We start from the raw sequence: 11,574 nt of genomic DNA, 5'->3' as shown, positions 1-11,574 counted from the left end.
CAGGACTACATCCAGCATCTCTACGATCGTCTCCATGGGAGAATAGCAGCCTGCATTGCTGCGAAAGGTGGATATACACTGTACTAGTGCCGACATTGTGCATGCTCTGTTGCCTGTGTCTATGTGCCTGTGGTTCTGTCAGTGTGATCATGTGATGTATCTGACCCCAGGAATGTGTCAATAAAGTTTCCCCTTCCTGGGACAATGAATTTACGGTGTTCTTATTTCAATTTCCAGGAGTGTATTTAAGAACTTCAGGTAAATTCTGTGTGTCTCCGACGTTAAGAGGACTTAATATCGAGAAAATTTCAGAAAGAATGTAATTTCGAAGAAGAAACTAATAAATTAAAAAAGGTAACTATTAATTGAGTTCATTTTTCAGGTAACATATTTCCACTTAGGTACGTACTTTATACGTAATTTGCTGCTCGCGATTACGTGGTTCATACTTTGTGCTAATTTCATGTTCTATGAATTTACTTGTGAAGCGACGTGCTGGCGTACGTTAACTGATTTTGACAATGATTATTAATGAACTGGGTTGTAACTTGTGTATATTATGCGTCGCTTGACTGCACTGCTTTTTCACTGATGTCATATTTTTTTTATTATGTGTCTGCTGTGCTTATTTATTTAAACTGTAATTGTTACCTGATCAATTGTGCTGATGTGATTATGTATGTAAGTTATACTTTGTGATTTATCTGCTTGCGCCATCATGTTTACTCATTAAGATTACATATGAACATTTATTTGCTTACGCTGATACGATGCTAATGACCTGTTTATTATGTAAGATACATATTTGCTGTTTAGCGTATGGATTGCATATTTACACATTTCTGTTTGTTCTCATAATTACTCTTTAATTTGGTATATAGAAATGCTGATATACTGTGTACAAACATAGAGTTTAGGTCACACTATTGTATTAATTATAGATTGTTCGCTTGGCAGAGCCTCGTTGTAAGAATTGTGCTGCATCCTCTTGTTGACATTCTGTTCTCTACTGGTATATTTACTCGGTATTGCTTGTTTTGCTTACGCTCAGTGCCTTATATTTTTAAGATAGGAAAATGAACTGCTATAATTCGACGAACGACATTAGTACAAGAAACTTCATAGAAGTCACATGAGCTGAGGTTTTATGGAAGCTGTATAAATGTATGCCAATAGGAAGGAAGCTAACGACATGACATACCAACACAGTTATTACACTGCATTTTTCGTGAGGAATTGAAATAGGAAGTGACACTTGACACAAGAAATACTCCACATGTTTGCTTCCGTTTGCCATAATTCTTGAAGTGGTGTACACACTGTGAAATATTAGGATCATTCACACTCCGTAACCATACTTAATTACTGAGAGTTATTCGAACTAAGTCTGTTAGAGGTCATGTATGCATTTCTTTTGTTTATAATTCATAATGAGTAGAAGATTTTGGTCAGATGGATTACACAGAGGTTGTGTGTTGACATTGTGTCTTCGGATTGTATGGGATGATGAGGTTTGCATTAGGATTTTATCTGTACTTGTTCGAGGAGTCTGACTAGAGGAAAGAGTTGTTATGGAAGTGAAATGATATTGGCAATAAGGTTTATATGTATCGACGTATTGAAGAGGTATTATTGAGGTATTGAGATTATATGAAGTTGATGATTATTGGAGTTTTTGTGGACAAGAGGTAAGGTAAATGCTATTAATGATAAGGTTATATGTATCGACAAGAGGTATTATTGAAGTATTGAGATTATGTGATGCTAATGATTATTGGAGTTTTGGTGGATAAGAGGTAAAGTAAGTGAGGTGCATATTCTTTTTTGTTGGTCTATATGGAACAAGGAGGATGAAGATAGCAGACTAGAACACTAAAGTGGAAGGAAGATTGTCTACACACACTTGTTAAATCAATAAGCAGTACATAATTTTTTTTGGAGAGAGGAAGCATTTGCGTATCTTGGCTCACTGACAGTTGTTCAGCAACCGTACATTTTGATCTGGCTTGGCAAACATTGGTCTTGACATGATGACTATGACGTTGACTTAACTATTATTGACTGTTATACATTGCTGCCACTACTACTTGATACACATGATGAACATAAAATTTTGGACAGAATTCCATTTACACAGTAACACTATTCAATTACACAGTAGTACTTAATGTGGATGAAAGATGAGTGAGTGTGTTTTGTGTGTTTTCCTTTCCTAATCCTACCCACCTATCTCCTAAATATTATTTTATTTGTTTGTAGTGGCTTGCACTGACACCCATAAATATTATAGGTTTACTGATGTTTGTGTATTTGTAATAGTTAATATGACAATTATCTGACATCATTTGTGTATTTGTTATGATTTGTATGTTTAGTGTAAAAGCATTTGTATGTGTATTCAAACTATTGTTCATGCCTGAACTGTCTGATTAGTGATGGTGAATATTATGAACTGTTACCTGCACTTTTCAACATGATGTGTGACACTTAGAAATGATTAATTTCTGCTGATGAACTGTATGATTAGTGATAGTGAATATTATGAACTGTTACTTGTACTTTTTCTACATGATTGGTGCCACTAGGACATGTTTCATTTCTGCTTATAAACTCTGATGAGCAGTGTGATCAGTGATAGTGAATATTATGGACTGTTACTTGTACTTTTTCTACATGATTGGTGCCACTAGGACATGTTTAATTTCTGCTTATAAACTCTGATGAACAGTGTGATCAGTGATAGTAAATATTATGGACTGTTACTTGTACTTTTTTTACATGATTGGTGCCAATAGGACATGTTTACTTTCTGCTTATAAACTCTGATGAACAGTGTGATCAGTGATAGTAAATATTATGGACTGTTACTTGTACTTTTCTACATGGTTGGTGCCACCAGGACATGTTTAATTTCTGTTGATAAACTCTGATCAACAGTGTGATTAGTGATAGTGAATATTATGGACTGCTGTCTGCACCTGCTCAACATTGCTGGGTGCCACTGATGGACTGCTTCTACTGAAATGATGTCACCTGATGGTGTCTGCACCTGTTCCACAATGCTGGGTGCCACTGATGGACTGCTGTCTGCACCTACTCAACATTGCTGGGTGCCACTGATGGACTGCTTCTACTGAAATGATGTCAACTGATGGTGTCTGCACCTGTTCAATATTGCTGGGTGCCACTGATGAACTGCTTCTACTGAAATGATGTCACCTGTTGGTGTCTGCACCTGTTCCACAATGCTGGGTGCCACTGATGGACTGCTTCTACTGAAATGATGTCACCTGATGGTGTCTGCACCTACTCAACATTGCTGGGTGCCACTGATGGACTGTTTCTACTGAAATGATGTCACCTGTTGGAGTCTGCACCTGTTCCACAATGCTGGGTGCCACTGATGAACTGCTTCTTCTGAAATGATGTCACTTCATGGCGTCTGCACCTGTTCAACATTGCTGGGTGCCACTGATGGACTGCTTCTACTGAAATGATGTCAACTGATGGTGTCTGCACCTGTTCCACAATGTTGGGTAACACTGATGGACTGCTTCTACTGAGATGATGTCACTTGTTGCGGTAGCACCTGTTCAACATTGCTGGGTGCCACTGATGGACTGCTTCTACTGATATGATGTCACTTGTTGCTGTAGCACCTATTCAACATTGCTGGGTGCTACTGCTGGAACTGTCAACTACTTGTTGTGAAAGCATTTTATGTGAATATTTGTATAAACTGATTTTTTGTGTATTACTGTTTGTGAAAAGTTATGAGACTCTTACCTGCACATATTCGTCATTGCTGACGCTATCGATTGAATTGTTTAACCACATGATATTTGTGTAAACTACACTCCTGGAAATGGAAAAAAGAACACATTGACACCGGTGTGTCAGACCCACCATACTTGCTCCGGACACTGCGAGAGGGCTGTACAAGCAATGATCACACGCACGGCATAGCGGACACACCAGGAACCGCGGTGTTGGCCGTCGAATGGCGCTAGCTGCGCAGCATTTGTGAACCGCCGCCGTCAGTGTCAGCCAGTTTGCCGTGGCATACGGAGCTCCATCGCAGTCTTTAACACTGGTAGCATGCCGCGACAGCGTGGACGTGAACCGTATGTGCAGTTGACGGACTTTGAGCGAGGGCGTATAGTGGGCATGCGGGAGGCCGGGTGGACGTACCGCCGAATTGCTCAACACGTGGGGCGTGAGGTCTCCACAGTACATCGATGTTGTCGCCAGTGGTCGGCGGAAGGTGCACGTGCCCGTCGACCTGGGACCGGACCGCAGCGACGTACGGATGCACGCCAAGACTGTAGGATCCTACGCAGTGCCGTAGGGGACCGCACCGCCACTTCCCAGCAAATTAGGGACACTGTTGCTCCTGGGGTATCGGCGAGGACCATTCGCAACCGTCTCCATGAAGCTGGGCTACGGTCCCGCACACCGTTAGGCCGTCTTCCGCTCACGCCCCAACATCGTGCAGCCCGCCTCCAGTGGTGTCGCGACAGGAGTGAATGGAGGGACGAATGGAGACGTGTCGTCTTCAGCGATGAGAGTCGCTTCTGCCTTGGTGCCAATGATGGTCGTATGCGTGTTTGGCGCCGTGCAGGTGAGCGCCACAATCAGGACTGCATACGACCGAGGCACACAGGGCCAACACCCGGCATCATGGTGTGGGGAGCGATCTCCTACACTGGCCGTACACCACTGGTGATCGTCGAGGGGACACTGAATAGTGCACGGTACATCCAAACCGTCATCGAACCCATCGTTCTACCATTCCTAGACCGGCAAGGGAACTTGCTGTTCCAACAGGACAATGCACGACCGCATGTATCCCGTGCCACCCAACGTGCTCTAGAAGGTGTAAGTCAACTACCCTGGCCAGCAAGATCTCCGGATCTGTCCCCCATTGAGCATGTTTGGGACTGGATGAAGCGTCGTCTCACGCGGTCTGCACGTCCAGCACGAACGCTGGTCCAACTGAGGCGCCAGGTGGAAATGGCATGGCAAGCCGTTCCACAGGACTACATCCAGCATCTCTACGATCGTCTCCATGGGAGAATAGCAGCCTGCATTGCTGCGAAAGGTGGATATACACTGTACTAGTGCCGACATTGTGCATGCTCTGTTGCCTGTGTCTATGTGCCTGTGGTTCTGTCAGTGTGATCATGTGATGTATCTGACCCCAGGAATGTGTCAATAAAGTTTCCCCTTCCTGGACAATGAATTCACGGTGTTCTTATTTCAATTTCCAGGAGTGTATTATGTAAAGTCATATGTATGAAAGAATTTGTATTCCTTACTGTATTTTGTATAATAGGCTATTGAAAGGTCAGTGCAAAGCCAAAATTTTATCTAGTTATATGATATTTACGTATTAATATTATCTTTTATTTTTGTCTGTATTTTTTTTGACGAATTTGGTGGTATTTTCACCACCAATGCTGGCAAAAATACCATCAAATTCTAGCCCGTGGAGGAAGGGCATATGAAAGGTGGCTACACTGAGCCACAGCGCCAGAGATCACGCCAGAGCGTTTTGTTCCGCCGCCTCCAATGGCAGTGATTATTGAGAAGTAGCGGCAGGCAGTTCTTGCCGAGAAGTCGTGGTGGGCAGTTCTTGCCGAGAAGTTGTGGTGGACACTGTTTGTCGTGAAGTCGGAGTGAAGATGTGGTAGTAGTGAGTGTTTGTTCCATGTTTTATGCAGTTGTTTGATGGGAGAGATAGCAGATTTTGTTCTAATGGAGAGATTGTAATGATCAGAGTGCTTTTCGTCAATGTATATGAAGGTAACAAATTCCCTGTTTTTTTTCTTTTTATTATTTCTGTGTCTCAAATAATGCATCATTACAGGTTCAGTCAACAAAGCATCTGGCTTGTGTTCTTGTATTAGAGTGTCATTCTGATTTTCTTGCGCAGTTATAGTATTTATAATTTCTTTTATCACGTCAGTATAAATGGTATTTAAAAAATTCTTGTCTTGTTGAAGAAGAACCGTGCCAGATGTACGTTGAGTCATACTACCACATACAGAACAGCTACACTTGTGCTTTGTTGGCTTCGTAGATTTTATAGTTGCTGGGGACTTAATTAATTAATTGTGTTAACAGGAAATTTTCATTTCAGTCTTTGTTGTTGTTCTATGCAGTCAGATTGCGTAAAAAACTAGTCAGGGCCAGATGTATTGCAAGTACGGAGAAATATTATTGCAGTGAATTTGAAACAATGGTGCAGACAGTTTTAGCCTACGGAAAAACAATGTATAATGTTCATCAATTGAACTTTCAGGGCATGCTTTAAAATATAACGGCAGGTAAAACGAGTTCTTATTGAGGTTAGCTCGGAGTTATGACAAATTGGAATCTCTAATGTCCGCTATTATCCGCTTTTGGAGTCTTATCGCTGTTGCTCACGCTCTATCTCCAGCAAAGCAATAAGAGATAAAAGAATCGAAATCCGATATAATAGAGCCGCATTAAAGCCCCGTGTACGCCGGAAAACAGTGTTTTGCGATAGAGCGCTATAGGGGGAAAAAAAGTAACCATTGGATAGTCAGACTCGATTTTACGCTAGCTATCGAGTTGTCTGTTTCAATTAAATTCAGCAAGAGATACGGTCTTCAAATTGTGTAAGGTCCAAGAGGTGGTCAGACTCAACTTTCGAAAGATAACCGACAGGATTTTATGAACGAAGATAGGTTACGTTTATGTCAGAAACAGAGCCGACTGGCTACGAGAGAGAAGCGAAGGAAGCGTCCCTAAGGTTATGAAACGAATTATACCGAATATGTGTAAAGTGATTCAAAGAAAACACGGAAAACTCAAAATAATAAAAGTCTTATGGGGACCGTCTAAATCCTCAAACAGCTTCAAAACTTTAATCTTCTCCAAATAACTTAAAGTCTTAAATTTTTCCTCTGGTTCTGAAAATAGAATGACGGTTTGCTGTGTAACGTGACTAAGATACTATATACATCATATCAAAAGTCCTTATTCGAAATATGAAATTCAAAAACATATTTTATATTCTTAGTGTGTCTACTTTAACTTTTACGTCCTTTGTAGCATGACTTTCGAAAGCTTCCAGCTTTTGCTTCGTCTGTTATCACGTAGCACGTACTGTGGGAAATGGTGTGCTGCGGCAGTACAACGTTAGTCTTTATCATTTCTGTTTCTTCATATGCCAAACGCAGAGTTCTTTTCTGAAGAAATTATTATTCACTTTACCATATCGCTTTCCATATTTCCTTTGCTTCCTAGATAATATCATTATTTTAATGCGTCTCATCTCCATTGTTTACCAGGTCTCTACCCTCCGAAAGAGGAGTAAAACAATAAACTTTGGATTTGATGTCTGACATTTTGTCGCTTATTCGGTACAAATGGATCAGCAATGGTGGAAACGGCTCCTCGGACATAATATTAAATAGGTAGTGTACTGTATCGCACTTTACAAGCAGTTCTTCGAGAAATGGAGGTGCAGTGCTTGTAAAATTGTTCCATAACTTCATAGCCGAAATAATACTGTACGAACCACATAGTTCCATGTACTTCAGAAATGGCCATGAAATCGTATATTAGGTTCTTTGGGTAGTCTTGGAGTTGACAAATTTAGTTATTCGTGCCACGGTGAGTTGTTTAACACTTATTACTTACATCGAAGATTATTTTGAAATTGTGTTTTGGAAGTAACCTTTTTCAACTAAGTGTTGTTACGCAGTCGCTTTCCGCTGATACCATATAGTTAACTTCATAGCGTAAGCCTGTGTACAGTTCAATGGTATGGCAGTTTTGACCATATAATTAATATACGCAGAAAGTATTTCTTAACAATTGTGATTACGTCTTGTCGTGATAGAAATTCTCATATAAACTTGAACCCAGTACAAGATAGAACATAAAACGGAGATAAAAGGGATACAAAACTAAAGCGCCAAACTTCCAACCTCAGGCCATTATACAACCAGATGATTGAGTGGACCAGAAGGAGAAGGATAATTGATCATAAACTACATGTTCGTGAAACACTTTCTGTTCAGATGCGCAGAGACAAACAATGCCAATACACCGATCGTCATCTTCGAATTCGGTGTCCTCGATAAAAATCATCGATTATAACAGCGTCTATGTACAGCAAGAGATTTATTGTCATCTGTAAGTCAGAGTCTGTCTCGTGAAACATCTCCCAGCTTCACTAATACCAGACAGGTAGTAGGTAGCGCACACATGAGATTTATGATCACCCACCATAAATCAATCTTTCTTGTTACTGGAAACAAAATGAAGGCTCTTTCGTGCTAAAACGCTGTTAACCGTTCTTCAGTTTCTACCGTATACGATGCTAACTTGTTCTTCATATGGAACCAACGTTTCAAGATTACCTCAGGAAATTTGATGTTCCGACTGCGATGTGCAATAAAACCCCGGAAATGAATACTGACTGATAAGAAATAGTGAAAGGACATATCACGATTATTTTAATCTTGTGCTACTATAACCGTCTGCGTACATGAAGATTACTGGCTGTTGGTTCAAGTAGTAGATTCATAGATAAGATAAGTTGTTCACTTTAGAAACTAATAGCAAACATCTCTGATTTTTTGAGCAACGCTTGAAGAAAGTAACTGTTGCGCGCGCATTAAGCAGAAATCATGAGTACTCGTGGACTTCACAGACATGTCTCCTTATTGATGAAACATTTATCTTGAGAGTTCCTTGTTTATGCCACAGTATAACCTTACACAACACAGAAACATTTTTCTGCAGGCTCAGAAACGACATTTTAGTTAGAATTTATTTATTTATTTAGCGTATGGCTCATAACATCACAGTAAAAATTACAGAAACAACACGATTTATAAAAAAATCACATATGTATAAACAGAGCAATAAATAACAGTTTGTATACACTCCTGGAAATGGAAAAAAGAACACATTGACACCGGTGTGTCAGACCCACCATACTTGCTCCGGACACTGCGAGAGGGCTGTACAAGCAATGATCACACGCACGGCACAGCGGACACACCAGGAACCGCGGTGTTGGCCGTCGAATGGCGCTAGCTGCGCAGCATTTGTGCACCACCGCCGTCAGTGTCAGACAGTTTGCCGTGGCATACGGATCTCCATCGCAGTCTTTAACACTGGTAGCATGCCGCGACAGCGTGGACGTGAACCGTATGTGCAGCTGACGGACTTTGAGCGAGGGCGTATAGTGGGCATGCGGGAGGCCGGGTGGACGTACCGCCGAATTGCTCAACACGTGGGGCGTGAGGTCTCCACAGTACATCGATGTTGTCGCCAGTGGTCGGTGGAAGGTGCACGTGCCCGTCGACCTGGGACCGGACCGCAGCGACGCACGGATGCACGCCAAGACTGTAGGATCCTACGCAGTGCCGTAGGGGACCGCACCGCCACTTCCCAGCAAATTAGGGACAGCTCCTGGGGTATCGGCGAGGACCATTCGCAACCGTCTCCATGAAGCTGGGCTACGGTCCCGCACACCGTTAGGCCGTCTTCCGCTCACGCCCCAACAGCGTGCAGCCCGCCTCCAGTGGTGTCGCGACAGGCGTGAATGGAGGGACGAATGGAGACGTGTCGTCTTCAGCGATGAGAGTCGCTTCTGCCTTGGTGCCAATGATGGTCGTATGCGTGTTTGTCGCCGTGCAGGTGAGCGCCACAATCAGGACTGCATACGACCGAGGCACACAGGGCCAACACCCAGCATCATGGTGTGGGGAGCGATCTCCTACACTGGCCGTACACCACTGGTGATCGTCGAGGGGACACTGAATAGTGCACGGTACATCCAAACCGTCATCGAACCCATCGTTCTACCATTCCTAGACCGGCAAGGGAACTTGCTGTTCCAACAGGACAATGCACGTCCGCATGTATCCCGTGCCACCCAACGTGCTCTAGAAGGTGTAAGTCAACTACCCTGGCCAGCAAGATCTCCGGATCTGTCCCCCATTGAGCATGTTTGGGACTGGATGAAGCGTCGTCTCACGCGGTCTGCACGTCCAGTACGAACGCTGGTCCAACTGAGGCGCCAGGTGGAAATGGCATGGCAAGCCGTTCCACAGGACTACATCCAGCATCTCTACGATCGTCTCCATGGGAGAATAGCAGCCTGCATTGCTGCGAAAGGTGGATATACACTGTACTAGTGCCGACATTGTGCATGCTCTGTTGCCTGTGTCTATGTGCCTGTGGTTCTGTCAGTGTGATCATGTGATGTATCTGACCCCAGGAATGTGTCAATAAAGTTTCCCCTTCCTGGGACAATGAATTCACGGTGTTCGTATTTCAATTTCCAGGAGTGTATAAGGACACCGCCAATTGTAAAGTTACACTCACAGAAGACCAGTCACAAGCAGACGTCCAGCTTAGATAGTAAATAGTCGATTGCCTCTTGGGTCGCCATTAGGAAATCTTGTGGGTCACCCTCGTATGCCCTTAGTGGGCATTCCTGCACGATGTGTTTGACCGTCTGTCTCTCAGTGTCACAGTCTCAAGCGGCCGAAGGAAGTTTACCCCATCTGTGTAAGGAGTCGGCGCATCTCCCACAGTTGGTTCTGATGCGATTAAGAGTTGACCAAACTTTGCGAGGGCAATCAAATCCTTTTGGTTTACTAAGGATGCATGGCATACTGTGGCAGTTTACTACTGTTCTGCTCTCCCATTCCTCTTTCCATCGGTCATTTATTTTGAAGTTGGTTTGGTGCAGAGCCTGTGCGGTCTTTAGTGGAGGATGCCTAGACCGGAGTCGGTTTCCTTGGATGTCGTGAGTATCTTCATGGATTTGTAATTGAGGGTTGGTCATGATTTTTTGAAATTCTCTAACCAGAGCGTGTTCACGGCGCAGGTTAGGAGGGGCTATGTTACTGAGAACGGGCAGCCACACTGTAGGAGTTGGCCTGATTGTGCCTGATATAATACGCATTGTTGCATTAAGTTGGCTATCTACCATGTGTGTGTGTTTGCTGTTGAGCCACACTGGGGCACAGTATTCTGCCACTGGATACACCAAGCCAAGTGCGGATGTTTTTAAGGTAGATGCTGTGGAGCCCCAAGTGGTGCCACAGAGCTTCTGCAATATGTTGTTGCGTGTTTTAAGTTTCGCTGCAGTTTTCGTCAGGTGTTCTTTGAATGTTAGTGTCCTATCTAGAGTAACCCCAAGGTACTTTGGGTGTTTGTTGTGATTTAGTAATTTCCCGTCTAGATAGACTTGTAGTTCTCTGTTGGCCATTTTGTTGTTCAAATGGAAGGCAGATACTTCCGTCTTTAGTTAGAAAATGGCCAATGATGAAATACGAGGGACGTTCAAGAACTAATGCAAAACATCTTTTTTTCCTCGGCCAGTATCGGTTGAAAAAACGTGAAATTTGTTGTGGCACATTGTGGAACATTGGCGCTTTAATCTCTATAGTTTCATGGAGTTCCGACAGGTGGCGGCACTGTACGTAGCCTTCATAATGGCGTCCGTATCGGAGGTGCGTTCCGAACAGAAAGCTGTCTTTTTTTAATTTTTATATTTTATTTATTTATTTATTTATT

The sequence above is a fragment of the Schistocerca cancellata genome, chromosome 5 (genome assembly GCF_023864275.1).
Source record: "Schistocerca cancellata isolate TAMUIC-IGC-003103 chromosome 5, iqSchCanc2.1, whole genome shotgun sequence".
Taxonomy (NCBI): Eukaryota; Metazoa; Arthropoda; class Insecta; order Orthoptera; family Acrididae; genus Schistocerca; species Schistocerca cancellata.
This window is presented reverse-complemented; position numbering follows the sequence as displayed.